Source organism: Ursus maritimus, unplaced genomic scaffold, assembly GCF_017311325.1.
Source record: "Ursus maritimus isolate PB19 unplaced genomic scaffold, ASM1731132v1 scaffold_15, whole genome shotgun sequence".
Classification (NCBI taxonomy): Eukaryota; Metazoa; Chordata; class Mammalia; order Carnivora; family Ursidae; genus Ursus; species Ursus maritimus.
The window spans coordinates 34,832,552-34,860,051 of NW_024423897.1; the positions used below are offsets into that span (position 1 = coordinate 34,832,552).

The 27,500-nt window shown below is 37.5% G+C and overlaps 1 protein-coding gene across 1 annotated transcript in view; it reads right to left on the minus strand.

Moving 5' to 3' along the window:
* WDR70 (WD repeat domain 70) overlaps positions 1-27,500 on the minus strand; it is a 292,600-nt gene that overhangs the window by 206,180 nt on the left and 58,920 nt on the right. The window lies entirely within an intron of this gene.

A 27,500-nucleotide genomic window follows, 5' to 3' on the forward strand; every position in this document is an offset into this window, starting at 1 on the left:
TTTTTTTTTTTTAAGATTTTATTTATTTATTTGACATAGAGAGAGACAGCCAGCAAGAGAGGGAACACAAGTAGGGGGAGTGGGAGAGGAAGAAGCAGGCTCATAGTGGAGGAGCCTGATGTGGGGCTCGATCCCATAACGCCGGGATCACGCCCTGAGCCGAAGGCAGACACTTAACGACTGCACCACCCAGGCGTCCCTAAGCCAACTCTTAACCAGAATAAAGAGACATACAGATAATAATACGTTAATAGTAGGGGACCTCAACACTCTGCTCTCAGCAATAGACAGATCACCTAAGCAGAAAATCAATAAAGAAACAAGAGCTTTGAATGACATACTGGACCAGATGGACCTCATAGATATATATAGAACACTACACCGCAGAACAACAGAATACTCATTCTTTTAGAATGCACATGGAGCTTTCTCCAGAATAGACCATATACTGAGTCGCAAAACAGGTCTCAACCGATACCAACAGACTGAGATTATTCCCTGCATATTCTCAGACCACAATGCTTTGAAACTGGAACTCAATCACAAGGAAAAATTTGGAAGAAACTCAAACACTTGGAAACTAAGAACCATCCTGCTCAAGAATGATTGGGTAAACCAGGAAATTAAAAATCAGTTTAAACAATTTCTGGAGACCAATGAAAATGAAAACACATTGGTCCAAAACCTATGGGACACTGCAAAGGCGGTCCTAAGGGGAAAATACATAGGCATCCAAGCCCCACTCAAAAGAATAGAAAAATCTAAAATAAAGTTTTTATATTCTCACCTCAAAAAGCTGGAGATGGAACAGAAGAACAGCCCTAACCCATGCCTGAGAAGGCAGGTGATCAAGATTAGAGCAGAGATCAATGAATTAGAAACCAGGAGCACAGGTGCGCCTGGGTGGCACAGTAGAAGCTGGTTCTTTCAAAGAATAAATAAGATCGATAAGCCACGGGCAAGACTTATTCAAAAGAATAGAGAAAGGAAACAAATTAATAAAAATCTTCTTCCTCTCCCACTCCCCCTGCTTGTGTTCCCTCTCTCGCTGGCTGTCTCTATCTCTATCAAATAAATAAATAAATAAATAAATAAATAAATAAATAAATAAATAAATAAATAAAATCTTTAAAAAAAAAAAAGAAGATCAGGAGCACAGAACAGATCAACAGAACTAGAAGCTGGTTTGCTTGAAAGAAATTTGAATAAGATCGATAAGCCACTGGCCAGATCCTCTATTCAAAAGAATAGAGAAAGGACCCAAATTAATAAAATTATGAATGAAAGGGGAGAGGTCTAAACCAACACCAATGATATAGGAAGGTTCATTAGAAACTTTTATCAACAGCTTTACACCAATAAATTAAACAACCTGGAAGAAACGGATGCCTTCCTGGAAACCTATAAACTACCAAGACTGGAACAGGAAGAAATTGATTATTTAAACAGACTGATTAATTATGAAGAGATTGAAGCAGTGATCAGAAACCTCCCCAAAGGGGCGCCTGGGTGGCTCAGTTGTTAAGCGCCTGCCTTCAGCTCAGGGCGTGATCCCGGAGTCCTGGGATCAAGCCCCACATGGGGCTCCGCTGGGAGCCTGCTTCTTCCTCTCCCACTCCCCCTGCTTGTGTTCCCTCTCTCGCTGGCTGTCTCTCTCTCTGTCAAATAAATAAATAAAATCCTGAAAGAAAGAAAGAAAGAAAGAAAGAAAGAAAGAAAGAAAGAAAGAAAGAAAGAAAGAAAGAAACCTCCCCAAAAACAAGAGTCCAGGGCCTGACGGATTCCCCAGGGAATTCTACCAAACATTCAAAGAAGAAATAATATTTATTCTCCTGAAGCTATTTCAAAAAATAGAAACAGAAGGAAAACTACCAAACTCATTCTATGAGGCCAGTATTACCTTGATCCCCGAACCAGGCAAAGACCCCATCAAAAAGGAGAATTACAGACCGATTTCCCTGATGAATATGGACGCCAAAATTCTCAACAAGATCCTAGCTAATAGGATCCAGCAGTACATTAAAAGGATTATCCACCAAGACCAAGTGGGATTCATCCCTGGGATGCAAGGGTGGTTCACCATTTGCAAATTGATCAGCATGATAGATCATATCAACAAGAAAAGAGTCAAGAACCATACGATCCTCTCAATGGATGCAGAAAAAGCATTTGACAAAATACAGCATCCTTTCCTGATTAAAACACTTCAGAGTGTAGGGATAAAGGGTACATTCCTCAATTTCATAAAAACCATCTATGAAAAGCCTACAGCGAATATCATTCTCAACGGGGAAAAGCTGAAAGCCTTTCCTTTAAGATCAGGAACACAACAAGGATGCCCACTCTCGCCATTATTATTCAACATAGTACTAGAAGTCCTTGCAACAGCAATCAGACAACAAAAAGGGATAAAAGGTATCCAAATTCGCAAAGAAGAAGTCAAACTGTCTCTCTTCGCAGATGACATGATACTTTATATAGAAAACCCAAAAGAGGGGTGCCTGGGTGGCACAGTGGTTAAGCATCTGCCTTCGGCTCAGGGCATGATCCTGGCGTTATGGGATCGAGCCCCACATCAGGCTCCTCCGCTATGAGCCTGCTTCTTCCTCTCCCACTCCCCCTGCTTGTGTTCCCTCTCTCACTGGCTGTCTCTATCTCTGTCAAATAAATAAATAAAATCTTTAAAAAAAAAAAAAAAAGAAAACCCAAAAGACTCCACCCCCAAACTACTAGAAGTTATAGAGCAATTCAGTAATGTGGCGGATACAAAATCAATGCTCAGAAATCAGCTGCATTTCTATACACGAACAATGAGACTGAAGAAAGAGAAATTAGGGAATCCATTCCATTTACAATAGCACCAAAAATCATACGTTATCTCGGAATAAACTTAACCAGAGACATAAAGGATCTATGATCTAGAAACCACAAATCACTCTTTTTTTTTTTTTTTTAAAGATTTTATTTATTTGACAGAGAGAGAGAGCCAGCGAGAGAGAGAACACAAGCAGGGGGAATGGGAGAGGAAGAAGCAGGCTCCCAGCAAAGGAGCCTGATGTGGGGCTCGATCCCAGAACGCCGGCATCACGCCCTGAGCCTAAGGCAGACGCCCAAGGGCTGTGCCACCCAGGCGCCCCCACAAATCACTCTTGAAAGACACTGAAGAAGACACAAAAAGATGGAAAAATATTCCATGCTCATGGATCAGAAGAATAAACAGTTAAAATGTCTACGCTACCCAGAGCAATCTACACTTTCAGTGCCATCCCGATCAAAATACCAATGACATTTTTCAAAGAACTTAAACAAACAGCCCTTAAATTTGTGTGGAACCAGAAAAGGCCCTGAGTCGCCAAGGAATTGTTGAAAAGGAAAAACAAAGCTGGGGGCATCATGTTGCCGGATTTCAAGCTATAAAGCTGTGATCACAAAGACAGCATGGTACTGGCACAAAAACAGACACATAGACAACAGAATGAATAGGAACCCAGAAATTACCCGGTTTTGGGCAACTAATCTTTCACAAAGCAGGAAAAACATCCGGTGGAAAAAGACAGTCTCTTCAATAAATGGTGCTGGGAAAATTGGACAGCTACATACAAAGAATGAAACTTGGACCACTCTCTCACACCATACACAAAGATAAACTCCAAATGGATGAAAGACCTTGATGTGAGAAAGGAATCCATCAAAAATCCTTAGAGGAGAACATAGGCTTTGCAAACCTCTTTGACATGGCCACAGCAACTTTTTTCATGACACATCTCCAAAGGCAAGAGAAACAAAAGAAAATGAATTTGTGGGACTTCATCAAGATAAAAAGCTTCTGCACAGCCAAGGAAACAGTCAAAAAAACTAAGAGGCAGCCCACAGAATGGGAGAAGATATTTGTAAATGACACTACAGATAAATGACTGGTATCCAAGATCTACAAAGAACTTCTCAAACTCAATGCACGTGAAACAAATAATCAAATCAAAAAATGGGCAGAAGATATGAACAGACACTTTTCCAATGATGACATAGAAATGGCTAAAAGGGGGCGCCTGGGTGGCACAGCGGGTTGCTCGCCTGCCTCTCCGCTCAGGGCGTGATCCCGGCGCAGGGATCGAGCCCACATCAGGCTCTTCCGCTTATGAGCCTGCTTCTTCCTCTCCCACTCCCCCTGCTTGTGATCCCCCTGTCAAATAAATAAATAAAATCTTTAAAAAAAAAAAAAGAAATGGCTAACAGACACATGAAAAAATGTTCAAAATCATTAGCCATCAGGGAAATTCAAATCAAAACCACACTGAGATACCACCTTACACCAGTTAGAATGGCAAAAATGGACAAGGCAAGAAACAACAATTGCTGGAGAGGATGTGGAGAAAGGGGATCCCTCCTACACTGTTGGTGGGAATGCAAGTTGGTACAGCCACTTTGGTAAACAGTGTGGAGGTCCCTTAAAAAGTTAAAAATTAAGCTACCCTGTGATCCAGCAATTCACTACTGGGTATTTACCAGTAGGGAAGAGAAGGGCCATATGCACCCCAATGTTCATAGCAGCATTGTCCACAATAGCCGAGGTGCCCTTCAATAGATGACTGGATTAAGAAGATGTGGTCCATATATACAATGGAATATTACTCAGCTATCAGAAAGAACGATTTCTCAACATTTGCTGCAACATGGACGGCACTGGAGGAGATAATGCTAAGTGAAATAAGTCAAGCAGAGAAAGACAATATCATATGATTTCTCTCATCTATGGAACATAAGAACTAGGATGATCGGTAGGGGAAGAAAGGGATAAAAAAAGGGGGGGTAATCAGAAGGGGGAATGAAACATGAGAGATATTACTCAGCCATCAGAAAGAACGATTACACAACATTTGCAGCAACATGGACAGGACTGGAGAAAATTATGCTAAGCGAAATAAGTCAAGCAGAGAAAGACAACTATCATATGGCTTCACTCATTTAGGGAACATAAGAAATAATAGGAAGATAGGTAGGAGAAGGAAGGGAAGAATGAAGGGGGGGTAAACAGAAGGGGGAATGAACCATGAGAGACTGTGGACTCTGGGAAACAAACTGAGGGCTTCAGGGGGGAGTGGGTGGAGGATTGGGATAGGCAGGTGATGGGTATTAAGGAGAGCACATATTGCACGGTGCACTGGGTGTTATACGCAAATAATGAATCATGGAACATTGCATCAAAAACTGGGGATGTACTGTATAGTGACTAATATAACAAAATAAAAATTATTTTTAAAAAAAGAGACATTGAGACAAGGATGTGTGGGGAAGATGCATGTAGAAAGACATATGAAAAGTGGACACCAAATACAAAGCTCTTTGTATGCCATGTTAATCCCAGACAACACCAACTTTGAAAGAGGCAATAAACCATGCAGATAAAATGACTTGGCCGGTGACATTCGCTAGCTTTTGTCATCATCCATCCCACTGTTAACACAAAAAGCTTATAAGTGAAATAGAAGTGGAAAAAGGGATGGAAGTTATGCATGGGACTAACAGCAACTCTGCAAAATTGACCTATTATTGCCAAAGATCCAACCTGCCAGTAACAGAAGGCTATGATGAGCCCTACTCCCAAAATCAATACTAAACTAATGAGTAAGTAAAATACATAATATGAAAAACTGTAATAACTGAGAAAATAACTGGGAAATAGCTGAGGAAATAACTGGGAGAAAAATGAGAGGGGAGGGCAGAAAATGTGAACCAAGGGGAGAGGGATAAATATTTTAAGTAAAGTGGTCAGGAAGTAAGTGACTGAGTAGGCTATGAAGTGAAGAAGTAAGCTATGAAGATATTTTGATACCTTCTTTCCCTTTCCAAGGGAAGCAACAGCTACTAGAAAGGACCTGCAGCAAGAGTGTATCTGGCATTTCCCTGATATAACTGTAGCAGAGTGAGCAAACCAAACAGGAGTTGCAGAGGTCAGAATGCAGCAAGTGAGGTGGTGCAGATCAAGGAGGGCCACGTAAGCCACTGCAAGGACCTTTAGCTTTTGTTCTCTCAGGGAGAAATCACAGGAAACCCATCAGAGTGCTTTGAGCTGAGCAATGACACAATCTCACCAACACTATACAGAACTATTTTCTTGTGCCTGGATCATTCTTCACTCTGAAGTCTGTGGACTCCTTCTTAGTATGTTTTTTAAACATATTAAAAAACTGCATTAGACATATACTGGAAACCATTCTTTATGTGATAAAGAAATAACTACAAAAATAATTTTTTAAATTTGTGACATATGTGAGTTTCTGTACTAATGTATCAAGTAACTAAGCCTAGAGGCAGGTCTAATAACTACTGTAATTTCAAAGCAGTGATGAGCATAAACAATGTGTATTTTAATATGATTGTAATAACAGTAATATAATATGAAAGTATCTGAACTTTGCAAGTACAACTGTGACTTTGTTGCTTACTTTCATATTAAAGGAAATGCTAAAAATCAGTTAGAGGTTAGTGAAAAGAAATAATTTTTCATCCAAGTTCACAGAAATTGGGAGTATCAGATATTGAACTTATGAGTCGTGGAATTTAAAATAACTGTAATTAAGAAATTAAATGACAAGGTATATAATAATAAATAGAACTGAAAATTTAAAAAAATATGTAGAAATTTAGAATGAAAACTACAATTACTGAAATTTAGAACTAATGGATGGGTTTAACAGCAGAGAATTAGTGGCTAAAAGATCATTTTTAGACTGAAGCATAGTGACAAAAAATGGAAAATGCAGAAAAAGTTTAAGGTACATATGATGTATGGTGAAAAAGTCTCACATTAGAATTGCAGAATGGAAAAAGAGAGAAGCAGTATGTGAAGAGCTGACTGTCAAAATTTTGGAAAAATGATAAAAGACACGAACTTTTGTCTTTGCTGAAAGCCAAAGACAAAAGTGAAACCTTAAAAACATATTTTTCCCCAAACATGTTTTCATCAGGAAAATTCAAAAGTAAAAGTACAATGAGATACCGCTGTATACCCACCAAATGACTAAAATTTAAAAGGCTAACAATACGAAGTGTATTACTGGGACTGTGAAATGAAAAAATCTACCTTCTGAGACAAAAAAAACCTGTCATATCAACAATTGCAATATATTCTGCATATTATAGGACCAGCACTGCTCAATAGAGCTTCCTGTGAGGGTGGAAACGTTCTACATCTATGCTGTCCATTATGGTAACCACTAGCCACTGGCCACATGTTTCTATCAAGCACTAGAAATATGGCTAGTGCAAGTAGTTTAAATTTAAATAGCTATATATGGCTAGTGGCTAGTGCATGGAACAAGTGCAGCTGTTAACAATATGAAATAAATACAAAATGGTCTCAACTTTGGAACAACAGAAGATTCTTACTGGCTCATAAAACACATGAAAAATGAACTACTAACTAAAATGTTCTTTAAAAAACAAAAGAAAATCTAATGAAATCTATTGAAGTCTATCTGGATGGTAATAGTACCAGTACTAAAAAAGTCAGTTGTACAATCTCTAAATGTGGTTTCCAGTTACAAATTTAGAAATGAAGTAAACTCTTCATGTAAAAAAAAAATTTTTTTTTTAAGATTTTATTTATTTATTTGACAGAGAGAGACAGCCAGTGAGAGAGGGAACACAAGCAGGGGGAGTGGGAGAGGAAGAAGCAGGCTCCTGGTGGAGAAGCCTGATGTGGGGCTCGATCCCAGAACGCTGGGATCACACCCTGAGCTGAAGGCAGACGCTTAACGACTGCGCCACCCAGGCGCCCCTCTTCATGTAAAAATTTCTCATTTGCCATGCTAAAACACAGTCTATAATATTCTTCAGAGATGGCATGGTAAAGTAACACACATCAGAGCAATCTCAGAGGTACCTGCTATCTCAGGTGCCATTCTCAAAAAAGAAATCACCAAATAAATATGTATGGAAAGCAAATAATTAAACACCTTAAATAGATATTAATACACAAACCCATAAAGAATTCTGCTGGACAACTAACTTTATAGAGTCTCAAATATAAAATTTCTCTATCAAAAAGCAAAACTGAACATCTGTCTTTTTAAACTGTCTTCATATCTTGCTTTATGAATGTAAGTCTGTGGGCAAAAGAAAAAAAAACAGTCAAATTCTTTGATTTATCCTAAAGGCCAATCTGAAAATAAAATAAATTTCAATGATAAGACAATTTTAACAAAATTTAGGCTATTTAGTCTTATTTCGATTTATTTTCTAAGTCTAAAATTTCAAGGCTGAGAAATAAATGGATATTTCAGTGGAAAAAAACTACTAATCATGATAATTTTATCTTCTAGAAACAGAATATATACAAAAAAAAAAACAAACAAACAAACAAAATTTAAGTGTATCTGGCTAGGCCATAAAAGAATTATTCTTCCTGGTAGGCTGCCAAATCCAAATCAGATATTTACCTATGAAACTGTTTTTCTTTACATCTACTGCTAACTAGAAACTAGTGCTCAAAATTTATACTGACCATTTCTCCTAAAATGAACAGATAGTTTTTTAAATATTTATTTAAATATTTAAATATTTATTTAAATATTTATTTAAATATTTATTTAAATATTTATTTATTCTTCAAAAAGCCATTCTTAATGCACTGATTCAAAGTACTAATTCCAATGCAAAGATAATTCAAACAAAGGTCTGAGTGGGCTCTGAGGTTAGAGTGTGTGACAGTGTGAGGAATTCTACCACAATGCCACAGATCAAAGGGTCAAGGCAGATGAGAAGTTGAAGCTCCCAAACCAGATGCTCATGGGAAAGAAACCTAGAAAAACAAATGTGCTTTAGGAAGGCGCTTCCTTCCTAAAAAGAAAAGCCTCTCTGGCCTTATGGCATCCTTCCTAAAATGCTGGGAAGGAATGAGGTCCTTAGCAAAATTTTGAGCAGGGTCCCAAATCTAAATGTTAAGTCCAAAAGGAGGCTCCCATAATAAGATATAAAATTATGTTTCACCAGATTTGCCAGTTGTCCATTTATTGCCTAACAGCTCCAAATTCACCCTTCACTGCCTGCTCTGCAAAAATGAATTTGGGCCCTTTAAATATTTTTCCTGTGCCCTCTGGCATGAAGTTTTGCGGGTAGAGGGTGCTAGAGAGACATTGCTGGGGGAAGGGGCTTTCCCCACTATGTCCAGTGTGCTCCTCCTGGTGGGCTCCAGCACCCCACACGGCTTCTCTAGTGTCTGGTTCCCACAGCCTGTACAGCTTATCTACGCCAGGCTGCTATAAGTACCTGGAAGTCAGCAACATCCAGCAGCTTCCCCCAGCACCTCCCTTAGGCAGTGCTATAACAGTGAGTCTGGTGAGACAGGTTTCTAGAAAGTTCTGCTGACAGAGCACAACAAATTCCTTATCATTCAATGAGCCAAAGCCTTGTCCTCTTGAATGTCTGGATCTCAGTCCTGGAGGACTCTACCTTGAATGCTTTATCTCCACCCTAGGGTAACAGATGCTCTTTTTATCTGCTATTCCTATATTTAGAGTACTCTTTACTTTTAATTAGCCAATACCTCATTTCTCCAATCCTCTATTAGTAATTCTTCATAATAAACTGCCTCCTTTTCAAATTACTGTGTGATTGCTCCCTACTTTATTAGACCTTTATTAGACCCTACTTTATTAGACCCTAAATTTCAAGTGATTAATTAGAAACTGAGAAAATTATTGGCAGTTTAGCCCAATTTGTTTATATACACATTCATACACAACTCTGTGTGTGTGTGTGTGTGTGTGTGTGTGTATATATATATATATATAAGCAGATCAGAGTTTTGATAATTAGATAGTTCAGACTGCTAACCAAAGCAGCTCACAGGGTATATCTTTGTTAACAGTACTCTCATTTTGGAGAAGTCGATTTTCTTCACTAACCATAAAAGATCTAGTACTGATGAGATCACTTTGTTTTCTCTGGTGAATCATTTTTATTTGTCTTTGGAAATAAGTATCTAAAGCATAGAAAAATTTAAGAAGAAAGGGTAGTAAAAACAATCAGTGGCTCCATTTCTCTGGCTATGTGCTTTATAAAATTGCTCTATTTATATTTGTAGGGAAATACAAAATCTCAGCAATCCGACACTAATATTCACCTTACTTTAGCTGTATAGACAAACCTGATGTTTTCCCTCTGTGTCACTGTTTTTCATGTGCTCTCTTTGTCAACATTAAAATGAAAAGTTAAGCATCAAGCTCATCATTCCTGTCCCACTTCGCTCTTAATTCTGCTAGCCACAGAGTTAAAAGGACAGGATTAAGGAGTCATTAGACACAGTACTAAGGAGAATTAAAGGGCTTCTTCAAGGGGTATAACATCTGCTCCTCAAATTCCTGCTTAAACAACTAAGATTCCGATCAAAGAGAAAAGAGGGAAAGCCAATCTGACAGTAAACTGGAGTCATGAGGAAGTGAATGTTCTCTCAGGGAGTAACTCTGACACCAGAGGAAGGCTTAGTGACATTGCACAATTCTTTCTGTGAAGTTATTCATGGGGCAAGTGGGAGTATATGAGTGTAAGTGGAGGGGAATGGGAAGGTGAAGATTGAGGATCCTTTTAAGTAGTTTTTGCTCAGCTAGCAAAACAAGCTGGGACATGCAAGACAGATAAACACAGCTGTTTGGGGCTGTCACTTGGGGCTCAGGAGCCAACATGTCCTGATGTAGTGAAAAGTGCACCGGAATGTGAGTCAGGAGGCCAGGGATCCAAGTCCTCGCTCTGCTGTTAAGTAGCTGTGTGATGATGAACAGGCCCTTCAGCTTCACTAGGTTCAGTCTCCCCATCTTTTGGAAAATTAATTGGTGCAAATAGTTGGAAGCACCACGCAGAGGTACTCCTGAGACAGAGTTCATGTGCTAACTGTATAACTTTGCTGAGTCCTGGTTTCTGCCACTGAAAAAAACTGCAGAAATAATACTTACAGGACTGGGGGAAGGATTAATAACAACAATAATAATATAATATATACCTAACACAGTACGTGAAATGAGTAGTTGCTATGATTATTACTTCTTTATTTCCAAGGTCTCTTTAAGATTTGACAGGTATAAAATCTCAGTAGCCGAGTATATTCATATACTCAAACTGAATACGTTGAGTATTTCAAATTCATTACGAGTCAAGTTAGTGTAAGTTTATCACATGTTTTAATTATCTATTAACCAAAATACTCATGAGAAATATCCTTACATCTTTTCTGATTTTCTGCACCCACTCAAAAAACTCAAGTCCTGGGGTGCCTGGGTGGCACAGCGGTTAGTCGTCTGCCTTTGGCTCAGGGCGTGATCCCGGCGTTACGGGATCGAGTCCCACATCAGGCTCTTCCGCTATGAGCCTGCTTCTTCCTCTCCCACTCCCCCTGCTTGTGTTCCCTCTCTCGCTGGTTGTCTCTCTCTGTCGAATAAATAAATAAAATCTTTAAAAAAAAAAAAAAAACCTCAAGTCCTATGTCAAATGTGACTATTATATTCTTAGAAATGAAAGATGATAATAATTACAGAAAATATAGTTTCAGGGGCGCCTGGGTGGCACAGTGGTTAAGCGTCTGCCTTCAGCTCAGGGCGTGATCCCGGAGTTATGGGATCGAGCCCCACATCAGGCTCTTCCACTGTGAGCCTGCTTCTTCCTCTCCCACTCCCCCTGCTTGTGTTCCCTCTCTCGCTGGCTGTCTCTATCTGTCGAATAAATAAATAAAATCTTTATTAAAAAAAAAAGAAAAGAAAATATAGTTTCAGATTTGCATGCCATTTTCCAGGTATACAATATATATTATCCAGTTCTGGGAACAGGGCAAGAAAGCAAGAGAACTGAAGCAGAGCCATCAAAGTTTTCTGTACGAGAATATCAGAAAATACTAATTTATTCCATGCCAAAATAAATCTTCAGCTACTTCAATATTTTAGCTTTAAATTTAAGAATAGATTTCCAATGCAAAACTAAGAATATGTCACTTACCAGCTTAAACATACCAAAGGTTAGTGAGCTAGTAATAATTTTACAAAATACTGTATCTGCCAAACAAAATTAAAGCCAGAGAAAATTCTATCCAGGACTATATATACATAATTTTACTAAAGCTAATCTATAATTCCTCCCTTTCATTAAAATGCATATTTTTATTTAGAACTGTGATAAAATTACTCTATCACTCAATCAAGTATAGATTAATAGCTTTGTGACTTTATATGATTTTATAGTCAAGTTCCATGTTAAAACAGGATAGTCAATCCAAAGGCAAGGATGAAAATACCTAAACAATATGTTTTCACATCTTCTGAGGATTAGAAAAATATGATCAAAAACAGCCAACCAATGAGAATGACTTGAAAAAGCTAAGTCTTTGTTCTGAGTATTCCCAACAGTTTCCTTTATGATAATGTTGATGCTAAAAATAACTCAAGTCTTAATTCTAGTGGCAGAACAACAGGGGCTCAGGATTTCACAATGAATAAAAGGTGTTGAGGTAGCAGATATGAAAGGGACCTACTTATTAGAAAGCCTCTCTGGAAAAGCAATGTTTAGGTGGAGACCTAAGCATAAGGAGCTACATGTTTGTGAGGGGGGAGCAGGTACCAGGAAGTAGGGAAGAGCATTCTAAGCAGAAAACAAAGTGCATGCTGTGTAAAAATCTCTCAGCCATTCTGCTAGAGCAAGGGAAGAAACAAGCAATGGCCAGATCATAAGGAACATTATAAACCATGGCAAGGCATTTGGGTTTTAATCAAAATGCATCAGGAATGCATTACAGGGATTTAGCATGAATAGTGGGGAAAACAGTAAACACACTGACGCAGAATTTTAAGTGAGGTTTAAGCCCAAGGTGAACCCTAAGGGAAGGACTATAAAAGAAATTGTAGAGGCAGAAGGAGTACAGAGCATGGTACCTATGGAGTACAGGTACAATGCATGGAAGCGCTTTTTTTCTCCAAACCTTGCATCAGAATTCACACTTTACAGCTTGATAGATATTATCAAACTGAGGACTAATCACTTTCTGATTATTTCCTGAGAAATCTTGCTGTTGAGGCTTATTAAGGTGGCCACAGCACAAGACAGCTAGGAGGACAAGGGTGATGGAGAAAGGGAAGAATGGACAGGACAGAACAGGTCCAGGGGCAGACATCTGGATAATTAATCTGAGAGGCCAGCATGCATTTTGAAAAAGACTCCACCTTTCAAATGAGAAAACATTTTGCCTCTAAAATTGAGGACTGAGGTAGAAGAACAACAATAAAAACCTTTTCTGTTGTCTGAGTAGCAAGAGCCAATGAGTTTCATAAGAAGAAAAAATCTAGCTTACTAATTATATGTAAAATCTCCTTTAAAATAGAACAAAAATAAGTCACCAAAAATACAAAAGCTACACACGTTAGCATCCTTGCATGTGTTTCGATAACTAAGTAGACCAGCATACACAGTTATGTCCCCAGATTAGCTCCCTTCCATACCCCACCCAGGGATATCCACTAGCATTTGTAAAAAGCTCACATTACCATCAGCTGATACCTGATGTGGAATTTTTTAAACTTCTTTGTATTTCCTCCACCCTCACTCTGATTCACAAAATACTTTGTTGGAGTTTACTGGGATTTTGTGGCTTATCTGACTCAAAAATGAGTTCATTCCTATTTTGTTAGTTGGCATAAAAAACATTCAATGAGCAATGCTGAGCAGGGGGATATTCTATGAGTAAATATGTATGGATCATTTCAAAGATTGTTTTGAAAATTCTTTTTAGTAAAGTACATTTAATTTTTAGAACCTTGGGAACTTAAAACATTAGCCTTTAAAATGAACTTTGTCTGCTCCTTGCCAGAGTGTATAAATAGAAGTATAGATACCTTAAGTTAATGACTATATTTTGTGGGGTACTGATCTGAAATGTTATTCTAGAGACTTCTTTCAGAATTATGAAATATTTTAGAATTTAAAAAGTTAGAATGGGTTTCTGGAACTACTTTTTTTTTTTAAGCTGCCACTTGCTATCATCATGAAATACATACTATTATAACCAATGAAAATTAATATAAAAATAATAAAGTAAGGGGCGCCTGGGTGGCACAGCGGTTAAGCGTCTGCCTTCGGCTCAGGGCGTGATCCCGGCATTATGGGATCGAGCCCCACATCAGGCTCCTCCGCTATGAGCCTGCTTCTTCCTCTCCCACTCCCCCTGCTTGTGTTCCCTCTCTCGCTGGCTGTCTCTATCTCTGTCGAATAAATAAATAAAATCTTTAAAATAATAATAATAATAAAGTAAGTGTATATTAAAAAAAAAGATATTATCAAACTGTTCTGTGAAAAAAGGTAAATAATATCTCATTTTTGCCTTCTCCCCACATTGGATAGCATGGATTTCTTTCTCCTTTGCCAGTCTTATAAGCGATCTCCTTGGCGTTTTAATTTTTCCTTCTTTTATTGTTAGTAAAGTTGAGTATCCATTTTCATGTTTGTTGGCCAGTTATATTTCTTCGGCTATTATCTGTTATTGTTTCCTTTGACCAGTTTTAATTTTCAAATATCCCTTTCCTTATTGATTTGCAGAAACTATGTATTGTGGATAGCAGCCCATTACTTTCAATATGTATTCCAACTTTTTTTGAGTTTATAATTTGTTGAGTTTATAAAAATTATAATTTTTAATTTTCTTTATGATGTCTTGGTTTTCTAAGTATAATATATCCTTTTAATTATAACAGCAATTATACTGTTTTGCCATGCCATATAAAAGTAGAAAGTGAAAGGTCTTTTCTCCCACAGAGTACACTTCCATTTGCAAGATATAACCTTCTAAACTTTCCCTAGTAACTGAAAAATGTAAATATGTAAGTTATATATTACAAAAAGGGGGCACCTAGGTGGCTCAGTCGGTTAAGCATCTGTCTTCAGCTCAGGTCATAATCTCAGGATCCTGGGATGGAATCCCACATAGGGCTCTCTGCTCAGCAGGGAGTCTGCTTCTCCCTCTCACTCTGTACTGTCCCTCTCTCTCTCTCAAATAAATATTTTTTTAAAGTTTAAAAAATAAACAAAAAGGGAATTTTTTTGGAAAATGTTTTTTATTTAATAAACATTAAAAAATGTTTCTATCTTTCTATCTAAAAAAATTTCAAGAAAACACGGGTTTGAGCAAAAAATAGGCAAGGACAGAAAACAATATGTAAAAATACATTAAGGCTGCTTTTCAAAAGACACTTAGGAAAAGGAAAAGCTGCAGACTGAGAGGAAATATTTATGATACACAAATCTTATAAATAACTTTATCAACCAACCTGAGAAGAACTCAATTTTTCAAATGGACAAAAGATTTGGACAGCTCACTAAAGAAGACACACATGATGAAAGACAGAGAAAGATGCTCAATATCACACTAATTATGGAAACTCAAATTAAAACCATTTACATATCACTACATACCCAAACAATGCCTAATTTTAAAATCTGATACTATACAAGTGTACCTGAGGATGTAAATTAACTAAAACTCATACATTGCTGCTTAGAAAGCAAAACGGTATAGGCACTTTGGAAAAGTTTGGTAATATATCTTATAAAGTTAACATACACATAGCATACGAGCCAACAATTCACTCCAAATTTACTCTATTTGCCCAAGGAAATTAAAACATCTATGTACAGAAAGACCTATACAGAAATATGTACAGCAGTTTCATTCAAATATCTAAAAACTGGAAGCAACCCAAATGTCTAACTGGTGAGCAGAGAAACAATCTGTAGTGTACTCATATGAGGAAAACTACACAGCAATGAAAAGGAGAAAACCTACTGAGAGAAGCTACAACAGAATCAGATCAGTGGTTGCCTGGGTGTCAGGAGAAGGGACTAACCACAAAGTGACTGGAGGGTGACTGTGGTGCTGGTAATATGACTGTATGCATTTCTCAGAACTTCTGGAACTGCACACTTGAAAAGAATATATTTTACTGTATATAAATTATGCCTGAGTAAATATGACTTTTAAAAGTTCATTAAGGTGCAGCACTCTGGAAAACAATATGGAAGTTCCTCAAAAACTTGAAAATAGAGCCACCCTACAACCCAGCAATTGCACTACTGGGTACTTACCCCAAAGATACAAATGTAGTGATCCAAAGGGGTACCTGCACCCCAATGTTTATAGCAGCAGTGGCCACAATAGCCAAACTATGGAAAGAGCCCAGATATCCATTAACAGATGAATGGATAAAGAAGAGGTGGTGTGTGTACACACACACACACACACACACACACACACACACACACACACAAAATGGAATAGTATGCAGCCATCAAAAATGAAATCTTGCCATTTGCTACAACGTGGATGAACTAGAGGGTATTATGCTAAGTGAAAAAAGTCAATCACAGAAAGACAATTATCATATGATCTCACTGATATGTGGAATTTAAGAAACTAGGCAGAGGATCAGAGGGGAAGAGAGGAAAAAAATGAAACAAGACAATACCAGAGAGGGAGACAAACCATAAGAGACTCTTAATCTTAGGAAACAAACTGAGGGTTGTTGGAGGGGAGGTGGGGGGGATGGGGTAACTGGGTGAAAAACACTGGGGAGGGTACCTATTGTAATAAGCACTGGGTATTATATAAGACTGATGAATCACAGACCTGTACCCCTGAAACAAATAATAGATTATATGTTAATTGAATTTAATTTTTTAAATACAAATGTATGTAAGATGTAAGTCAAATAAAATGTTCTAAAAAATAAAAAAATAAAAGTTCATTAAAACCAATAAGGAACTGAATTATAGTAAGAAATTAGTGAAGTAGTTTGGTTTAAGGGATTTTCACAGATTGTAGGGGGGAAGAAAGGCAGAGACCGAGAGAGAGAGAAGAGTTAGAAAAAAGAAAAGACAAATGAAGAAGAGGTAACAGAGAAACAAAACTAGATAGCCAATACTCTTAAAGAAAGGAGATCAGCAGAGAGAACAGCCTAAACAACTGTCCAAACGTAGAGGTGTAATCCAATTTTATGTTACTAATAAAAACTGAGTAACAGGAAATAATATTTGAAAGGTATGAGAGATATATATTATTATATTCCAGCCACTCTGGAAAACAGTGTGGAGGTCCCTTAAAAAGTTAAAAATTGAGCTACCCTATGATCCAGCCATTGCACTACTGGGTATTTACCCCAAAGATACAGACGTAGTGAAGAGAAGGGCCATATGCACCCCAATGTTCATAGCAGCATTGTCCACAATAGCTAAATCGTGGAAGGAGCCGAGATGCCCTTCAACAGATGACTGGATTAAGAAGTTGTGGTCCATATATACAATGGAATATTACTCAGCTATCAAAAAAAAAAAAAAAGAACGAGTTCTCAACATTTGCTGCAACATGGATGGCACTGGAGGAGATAATGCTAAGTGAAATAAGTCAAGCAGAGAAAGACAATTATCATATGGTTTCTCTCATCTATGGAACATAAGAACTAGGAAGATCGGTAGGGGAAGAAAGGGATAAAGAAAGGGGGGGTAATCAGAAGGGGGAATGAAGCATGAGAGACTATGGACTCTGAGAAATAAACTGAGGGTAGCTTCAGGAGGGAGGGGGGTGGGGGAATGGGATAGGCTGGTGATGGGTGGTAGGGAGGGCACGTATTGCATGGTGCACTGGGTGTTATACGCAACTAATGAATCACCAAACTTTACATCAAAAAATAATAATAAACTATACACACATAGCAAAAAGAAAAAGAATACACACCCTGTTTTTTGTTTTTTAAAAGAGCTAAACAGATCAGCCTGAAGCCTGATGCCCAACGCATCACTAACAGTGCAGAGCCATAGATTTCGAAAGCTGCCTGTTCCTATTTGCCTTTAACTGATAGGGTTTAAGCCAAAGAGTTTAGGTATTCCAGGAAAAGAAATCTGTATGCTTCTTTTCTTTTTGAAAGACAGGCACACTTGGTGAAAAATGATCTTTTACTCTATACAACAAGAAACTTTTAAAAAAGATTTATTTATTTATTTATTTATTTGAGAGAGAGAGAGCACAAGCAGGAGGGGCAGAGGGAGAGATAAGAGAAAATCTCAATCAGACTCCACGCTGAGCAGAGAGCCTGATTCGGGGCTCAATTTCACTATCCTGAGATCACGAGCTGAGTTGAAACCAAGAGTTGGACACTTAACCGACTGTGCCACCCAGACACCCCTACAACAAGAAACTTTTTAAGAAAAATATGAGAATATTCTATTATTTACAACATATTTAACAAAGAATAACTTCCCACTATCTGCCTGACAGTATTCCAGGTGCGGGAATACAAGTAAACAAATGTGAAAAATAGATTGTGTCTGATGGTGGTAAATACTATAAAGGAAATAAACCAGAGCAATGAACAGAGTAATGGCAATGGAGAGAAGCTACTTTGTGACAGGATGCTTAGGAAAGGGCTCTTTAAGTAGCTGACATTTAAGCTGAGACACAGTACAAGAGTTCACTGATGTTCAGTTAACAAGATAAAATTCACAAATTATGTAACTTGACAACAGTTATAGAAGGCAGCAGAAACCCAGGAAATTAAGCTAAAAAAATCATTAAGCTTATATAATTTTACAAAGCAAATATCAAAGAGAAAGGGAAAATATATTCAGGTACATACTGTTTATCAGAATTTTAACTGTGCTTTTTCCCCACATACCTTTTCACCTCCAATATTAAAGCTTTCTGTTGATGCACAAAGTCTCATTTGACCTTCATACAGACCAAGTAAACAACCTCCTCTCCAGTTAGTAAACCACAAGAAGGCTTATCAATGCCTGGACTACCCTGACATACATGAGAATAACTTGTGATTTTATCAACCTATTATTACGTCTTACTTTCCAACTTTCTCCTTCTTACTGGTGATATCCAAGATTAGTTACAAACAAATAAAAACTTGTTATATGCAAGGCTAAAGAAGGCTAGATGGATATAATATTCTACCTTGCATCTCAAGTACAGCCTAATTAATGATGCCACTGATCGGTGATATCTATGGGGGAAAAAGTCATATACGGCAAAATTTCCAAAATCTAGTAGTTTAGAAATATTATATAAGTCATAAAGCAAGTTTACCAATTTACTAAAAATATAGAAAGTTCAAATGTATGTTGTCATTAACCTGAATTAACGAACTACTATCAAGTGAAAAGAGACACTATGACATGATTACTGAAATGTATGTAACTCTGCTTCCATACACATCAACTCATACACAAGTCATGGGTCTAAATTTACAAGGGGAATCTCTGTCCACCTTCACTTTCTTTTTCAGAACTGATAACATACACAGAGAAAGCACAAATGCCTAAACAAATCACTAATCCATCGTGCAATTATGTGAAATGAATAAACTATTATATGCTGCACAAACATCAGCTGTAAAGTAATAAAAAACAACTTTCCCTAAAAGCCAAAAGATTACTAATTCAGTTACATGGCATGGGCAGTGAATAAAATATTGAGATACGTAACGCATACAACTAAAGGAACTAAGCAAACACACGAACCCTTGACTGTTTCTAATGGCACTTACTCTAAATGATTTCAATCCCTTCTGTGCTTTTGTCTAACATAATGATTAAGGTTCATGATCTACAGTTAGAATGCCTACATTCAAATCCCTGGCCTATCACTTTCTGTGACCTTAGGCTAATTAATTAATCTCTCTAAGCCTCCATTTCCACATCCCTAAGACAGGGATAATAAATGCATCTATGACACGTGACAGTTATGAGAATTAACGGATACGAAGAACTCAGCCAGACTCAATAAACTATTATGCAAACAGAACATATCTTCTTTGTTCTTTAACAAAAGAAAAACATTTATTCCTGGATTAAATAAGTAGCACATACACACGGTAGTTAAAACTCAAAAGATATAAAAGGGACAAGTAACAACACGTTTGCCTCCCCCCTTGTCTCCCAGGTAACTAATTCTTTTCCCTATAAACAACCAGTGTTATTGGTTTCTTCTATACCTTTCCAGAAATATTTTGTGCACATATAGGCAAATAGTATATATTGTTTTTTCCAAGCTTTAATAATAATAATAATAATAATATATAATATTATTCAGTCATAAAAAAATGAAATCTTGCCATTTGCAACAACAAGGATGGAGCTAGAGAGTATAAGGCTAAGCAAAATAAGGCAGTCAGAAAAAGACAAATACCACATGATTTCACTCATATGTGGAATTTAAGAAACAAACTAACAAAGAAAAAAAAAGAGAGAAACCAAAAAACAGACTCTTAACTACAGTGAATAAAGAGATGGTTACCAGAGGTCAGGTGGGTAGGGGGCAGGGGTGAAATAGGTGAAGAGTACACCTATCTTGATGAGCACTAAGTAATAATGTAACTGTTGAATCACTATATTGTACAACTGAGACTAATGTAACACTGTAGGTTAACTACGCTGGAATTTAAGAAAAAAAGGATACAGGCAATCCTTGCTTTGCATAGTTCTGATATGCATGAATTTCAGTTACCATAGTTTAGAAAAATAATACCAGGCCCCAACAGCATGGTTCAAATTCCAGTTACTCCCAGGCCACACCAACTCTAAAGAATTAGAAATTCTAAAGGTGAGATCCAGCATTTAACATTTTTTTAAGTTTGTATTTTAATTCCAGTTAACATACAGTGTTATATTAGTTTCAGGTGTACAATATAGTGAGTGATTCAACACTTCCATGCATCACTCTGGGCTCATCACAAGTGCACTCCTTAATCTCTGTCACTTATTTAATCCATGTCCCCACCCACCTCCCCTCTGGTAACCATCAGTTTGTTCTCTATAGTAAAGAGTCTGTTTCTTGATTTGTTCCTCTCTCTTCCTTTTTCTCTTCAGCATTTAACATTTTAACAAGCCCTTCAGATCTCTCTGAACTATGGTAAGTTACACATAACATGCTACACAACACTTGGAAAGAATATAGTAGAACATGCAGTGATATTAAAAATCTCCAAGCAATATTGCCAAGTGGAAAACAAAAATTATGTAATAACAACCATCTGATATCATTTATGAAAACAAATATACTCTTTTGATGGGCATGTATATTTGTCGATGGTGGCATACAAAAAAAAAAAAAAAACTTGAAGAATATAAACCATCATGAAAACAGTGAGAATACCTAGGAAAGAGACTTTTAAAAGATGATCAAGGAAGAACTTTGGTTTTAACTGTAATGTTTTAATCTCTGTATGAGAACATAACTTAATGTATTAATTAATTAAAATGTTTTTAAAATAAGAGAATAAAGAGTAGCCATTTTTAAGTGGGCAGAAGATAAGGAATTTTTAACTTGGGGCTACCTAAGTGATACAAAGCTTTATGAAAATTTTATGAAATTTTATAAAAATTTTACTCCACCCCCATTTTTTTGCATAAAGGATACATCCAAAGGATCTGTGAGCCCCAAGGATTCTAACTCATGAACACACATTTATAATTTTTAGGAATCTGTGAAGAAACAAAAGGTGACTAGCAGACTGGATTAGAGAAAATGCAGTACTGATGGTTTTCCCTAAATGGGACAAAGAAAGACTTTAGAAACTAGAGATTCACAAATCTAATGTTGATGCTGGCTGGGCAAAAGTCCAAAATAAATTATTAAACATACTTCAAAATACCAAAATGGAAGATGCATCAAAAAGAAGCTGAATAGCAGCTTAGCTTGCACTGCCAACCAGGCGCACAACTGCTGCGCAGGTAGCCCACTGGCAGCTGGAGATCGCCCTGAGTGGTTTTTCCAAAAAATCACCATTCCCAACAACCACCACCACCGCCACCAGATAATCAACACCCTCAGCAACACACCTGCCAAACCGCCCAACTTTCCTGATGCACTGGCCATGTTCTCCAAGCTATATGCCTCTGAGGGCTTTCAGAGCAGCAACAGCACCATGACAGCTGTGGTCTGCTCCCCTCCTGCAAACTTCAGTCTCTTCTGGGCCTGGTCTCCACCAAGCTACCAGGGCACCTGGATCCCACTCACCTCCACCACCCACAGCCAACGTGGTCCCCCGGGCACCTGGCAGAAAGCCATGGCTCAGATGGATGGTCAGAAATAAGACAGATAAGACAGCTGCTGCCAGGTGCTGGGCGGGAGCTGGGGGGCAGTCCAAGGTCATGGGGACAAAGGAGGGCCAAGGTGGGGGGAGTTGGGGTGAGTGGGGGTTTCCTGAAGATCAAACTAGATGATTTATTTTAGAGGAGGTGGGGGATGAGGGGATAGTAAACTTCCCGAGGCACATGGGTTCTTTAGGAGTTTCTTTTCAGGCAGGTTTTTTTCTCTTTTTAGTATATAACTATAATATATATCACTAAATATAACTAATGTATGTGAGAATGGGCTGGCTGACTGAGGTGCTGGGATCAACAGGGAAGAGCCAAAGAAACCTCCCTTTGGGCCAGCACCCCTTCCTTCACGCCCAGTCCCAGGACTGGTGGTTGGAAGCCAGGTGGTGTGATCTTGCAGTCACAAGGTATCTGCTAGCTGCCTCCTCTCAAAGGTCATGCCTTCTGGAATCAGAAGAGGACCACCACGGATCCATTCCAAAGAGTTATACAGCAGGGACTCCCAAATGTACCCAGCAGCTTAAAGTGTGGAGGCTTCCTTGCCATCACAAGCTCCCCACACCCTGACTTAGTGGCTGGCTCCTCAGTGGTCTTGCAGCTCCCTGCCTCTCCTGGTATCAGCAGCTTCCAGGTAGATGTGCAGGGCTTGGGCAGAACTAAAGAGCTAGCTTGGGTCAAAGGCTCAAACTTGCCTAGCAGGGATCCTGATTCTCCACAGCCACCCTGCCTCTCCCACTGTATGTCCTACCTGAGTGGATGACAGAGTGGAGAGCTTGCCTTTGGATTTAGTTCCTAAATCAATCATCTCACCAATAATCTCCTCAATAATTTCTCAGTGTGAGATTTTAATTTAAAAACTTAAAAAAGACTTTTCTTTAAAAAAAAAAATGGAGCAGGGATACAGTTTAACCATTCTGTGACTGTTTTACACACTACTTGGGTTAAACACAGAAATGATGGTTGGTGGGAGCCAGGGTTCTCACTTTTAGAAAGTGAAGGTTTCCAAGGAGGAGGAAGGCTAGCATGAACCAATGTATACTAGATTAGAGTCAGAGACATGGGTATGAACTCCTGTTTACCTTAACATGGATGCAAATGGATAAAGAAACAATTTTATAGATGTAGCACACACACAGGTGAGTGTACACACATTTAATTCCCAGCTCTGTCAGCAGAGAAGGCCTAGAAGGAACAACAAGCACACCAAGAACCTAGATCCTGTTTTTTAGATACCGCTGTCCTAACAAATATGACTGATTCTAGGACTAGGGCAGGGACAATACAAGATGAGTCTGGAGCACCTAATAGTACCAAAAAGTAAAAAGTACTCAAAAAAAAAAAAAAAGAGGCATATCAAAGAAAGGATCACAAGAGCCCAATCTGCAAGAGCTCCCAATGACTACAGCTGAAATAATTTTAGCAACAAAATAAATAACATTGTATTGACTTATAACCCAAGATATAAAACAAATATCAAGTAGTCAATACTGATAGAAATAACTGGTTAAATTAAAAAATAAACAAATGGGGGAAGAAGAGACAATTCTTCCTTAAAGAATTCCAAGTAGTTCATGTAAATACTATGCCCTCCAGGAGGTGGAGCTTAACTTTTCCACTTTCCCAAATGTGAGCAGCATTTACTGACTTACTTCAAAAGAAGAGCAAACAGAAAGGGGAGGAAAAAGTAACTTTATAGTAAAGAAATCTTAAAAACATGATAGCATGTACCCCTGCTATGTGATCAGAAGAAGGGCACTTCACCTCTGTGATATTCATCCCCAAGACCCAGAGTCCCAGTCTAACCAGAGGAAACCATCATAAAAAAACAAATCAAGAGGGGTGCCTGGGTGGCTCAGTCGTTAAGCGTCTGCCTTTGGCTCAGGGCGTGATCCCGGGGTCCTGGGATCGAGCCCCACATCAGGCTCCTACACTGGGAGGCTGCTTCTTCCTCTCCCACTCCCCTTGCTTGTGTTCCCTCTCTCGCTGGCTGTCTCTCTCTTTCAAATACATAAATAAATAATCTTTTAAAAAACAAACAAAAAAAAAAACAAATCAAGAAACATTCTACAAAATACCTACCAGGACCCCTCAAAACTGTCATGGTCAGGAAAAACAAGTGAAGACTGAGAAGGCATCATAAACCAGAGAAGACTAAACAGACATGAAGACTAAATGTAAGGTGTATCTTGGAAGGCATATTAGTGGAAAAAACAGTGAAATGCAATATAGTTTGGAGTTTGGTTAATAGTTATGTACCAACGTTGGTTATTTGTCATAAATGTACCATGGTAATGTGAGATGTTAACAACAGAGGAAACTGAGTTAGGGGTATGCCTGAACTCTGGACGATCTTTGCAGCTTTTCTGTAAATTAAAAAATATTCTGAAGTTAAAGTTTACTAAAATTTTGAAATGGAAATATCAATATGATCTGGTCACTTAAATACATACACACACACACACATACACACATCTGTATTTTCTAAACTTTCCACTGAAAAGGTCAAGAAGGAATGCTATCCCACTATTAATGAGCAGGTATAACATTCAGATTTGGTCTCTAAATACCATTCCCACTTAAAAAAAAAAAAAGATCTCCACAGGGAAATGCTGATTGTAGGACCTGGAAAGGAATGTACCAGGAGGCTTATATCATGTTATGCCAGAAAATAAGTACTCTTTTAAAGTCTAATGAGTACATGTCAAAACTACATAGCAATCAGGGACTCCCCTGGCCAAATCTGGGACAATTTAAACATCAAAAAGAATAATGACTACAACTGACTGGAACACATGAAAATTTTAAAGTCATAAATACAGCCGTACAAAAAGGAAAAAGAAAAAAACACCACCACCAATAACAGCAACAACTCATTTATCACCACCTACCCCTGAACTAAAAACGGGTAGTTAAAGAAAAGTATTTATCCTGCCTTCACAGTAGGACTATATTTTAGGGTAACCAAATAACATAGGTTAATATTGAAAAATTCTCTTAGAAGTACATCAACAAATAAATGTAGATGAAATAATGGAATTTAGAAAATCAAGAAAATCACCAACTTACAACCCTCAATGAGAGAACTAATTCAGGTATGAATAATCAATGGATGCTAAGCTTATTAAGTGAAGCGATGATGAGAATCTAGATATTTCCACGCCACCAACTATCTCCCCACAAAGTTCTTGCCTATCTCAAACATATAATACAATATTAACTTTACAATGGAAGAATCAGATATCACCAACTTAATCCAAGGATCAGTCTTAATTGAGAGTCACAAATAGCAGCAACAACTAGACAATACATGCCACTTGATGTGATACAGTGGAGATTACGATCAAGCCTTTGGATTTTCTATAGGAAATACTGGAGACAAAGAAATAAGTTGAATCACACCATAAAGAAGCAATTAGAAAATTCAGGGAGAAAGAACTTTATGAAGCACAACTGACCTGTTTAATAAAGTCATGAGAAAGAAAATGGTTTGGAAGGAGATCCTCTTCTAGATTAAAAGATATGTAACAGAGGTACACAATAAATGTGATATGTATTACTTGATTGGATCCACGTTTGACAAACCAGCATTTAAACACATTTTGAGAGCAAACTGGGGAAATTTAAATATGGAATGGTTATTAGAAATATTAAGAAATTCTAAGTAATTTTGTAGGATAATTGGAGCTATATATATATATATATATATATGGAAATGTCTATGTTTTTTACAGATTCATGCTGAATTATTTCAAAATGAAAGTTATGTATGTCTTTACTTTTAAATATACTTCAGAAATCACTAAAATGAGATGAAGCAAATACAGAAAAATGTTTGTAACCGTTAAATCTAGGTAAAGGGTAAATGGCTACTACAGTAATCCCTCCACTTTTCTCTATGTTTGAAATTTTTCACAGTAAAAAGTGAATTAGAGATGGATGCATAAATACACATTAAGTAAAAAAATTTGTATTGTCATAAAATGTAGAGTCACATTACTTGGAGATTAGGGGCAAATGATAGCAAAGTTAAACAGTTCTCATGATTTAAAATAGTAACATTCACATAATATTTGCAGTACTAGAGTTTATATTAATCTTATACAGATTGTCAAGAATTCTGTTTATTCCTATCTATACTTTGATAGCTCACTATTATATACAGGATGCAATAATTTAATTATGGAAGAGAAAATAAGCTTATCCTTGGATTTTTCTGCATTTTCAATTACAACAGCACAGCAAATGACACAGTTTAGTAATAGAGAACTGGCTTGAGACTCATGAGACATAATTCTATTCAGAGCTGACCTTTAATAGAGTACTGAATAATCCTGAACAAGTGAGTTTACAGTTGTAAAAGTAGAAGGGGAACACAATCCTTAATCAAGAGACTATCACATGGGAATAAAAGATATGACCTCGTATTTTAAATACATTTTTTAAAAGTCATACTAACTCAAGATACCAAGTTACTATTTTAAATAATAAGAGCTTTACAAAATATAGCCATCATTGGAGATACCCAGTTTTTAAAATTTTTTTTTCCTTTCCAATTGATCAGAGATCTGCTATGTTCATTTAGGGAATTCTCAAATCTTTACTAAAGATAGCTTAAGAGTTAGGACTTCAAAATTTACAAATCAGTATGATTTGTACAAAACTGACCAGAGCCATGTTTAGATAAAATTTTTAGGTTATTTTGCCAGACAACTGTAGTTGCTGGAGAAATCTGAGGTCCTAGGCCCAATTCTGAGCCACATACATTTATTATCTAAGCATTTATTAGCAAATAAGCAAAAACAATTCCTATGACCTGTTCTGCAGGATTAAGAAAAATCCCAGCTCTCTAGCCTTTCAGTTACTCCAACCACCACTTTCACGAAAGGTTCACTGAAAACAAACACCTAATAGCCCAGAAACAGGAACTTAATCCATATAGTTGACAGAAAATCCAGAGTTTACAGATAGATATTAGGTTTAGCAAAAACCATCATCCCCAAGAGTTCAAGTTAAAGGCAAACTAAATTCTTAAGCCCCACTCATGCAAGAGTAGAAAACTGGGCCTAAGAAATTTCAGCTAATTCACGTACCTTGAACATCTACAGTTAGTAAGAGCTCATTTCCAACATACATTATGCAAGTTAACAAGATCCCAGTTTCACCAATAAAAATCTATTTTTGATATCTAATATACTAAAAAGATAAGATATGGTCAAAAACAGAAATAAGAGGGCGGCTTGTGGTAGCAACATGTAAAGCTGATATTTCTGATATGATGCTAGCTGACCATACCTGCATAGTGCAGCAGTGACTAGCACCTGGTTATTGGCTTAACATACGTCATACACACATACATAACATTACACAGTATTTAC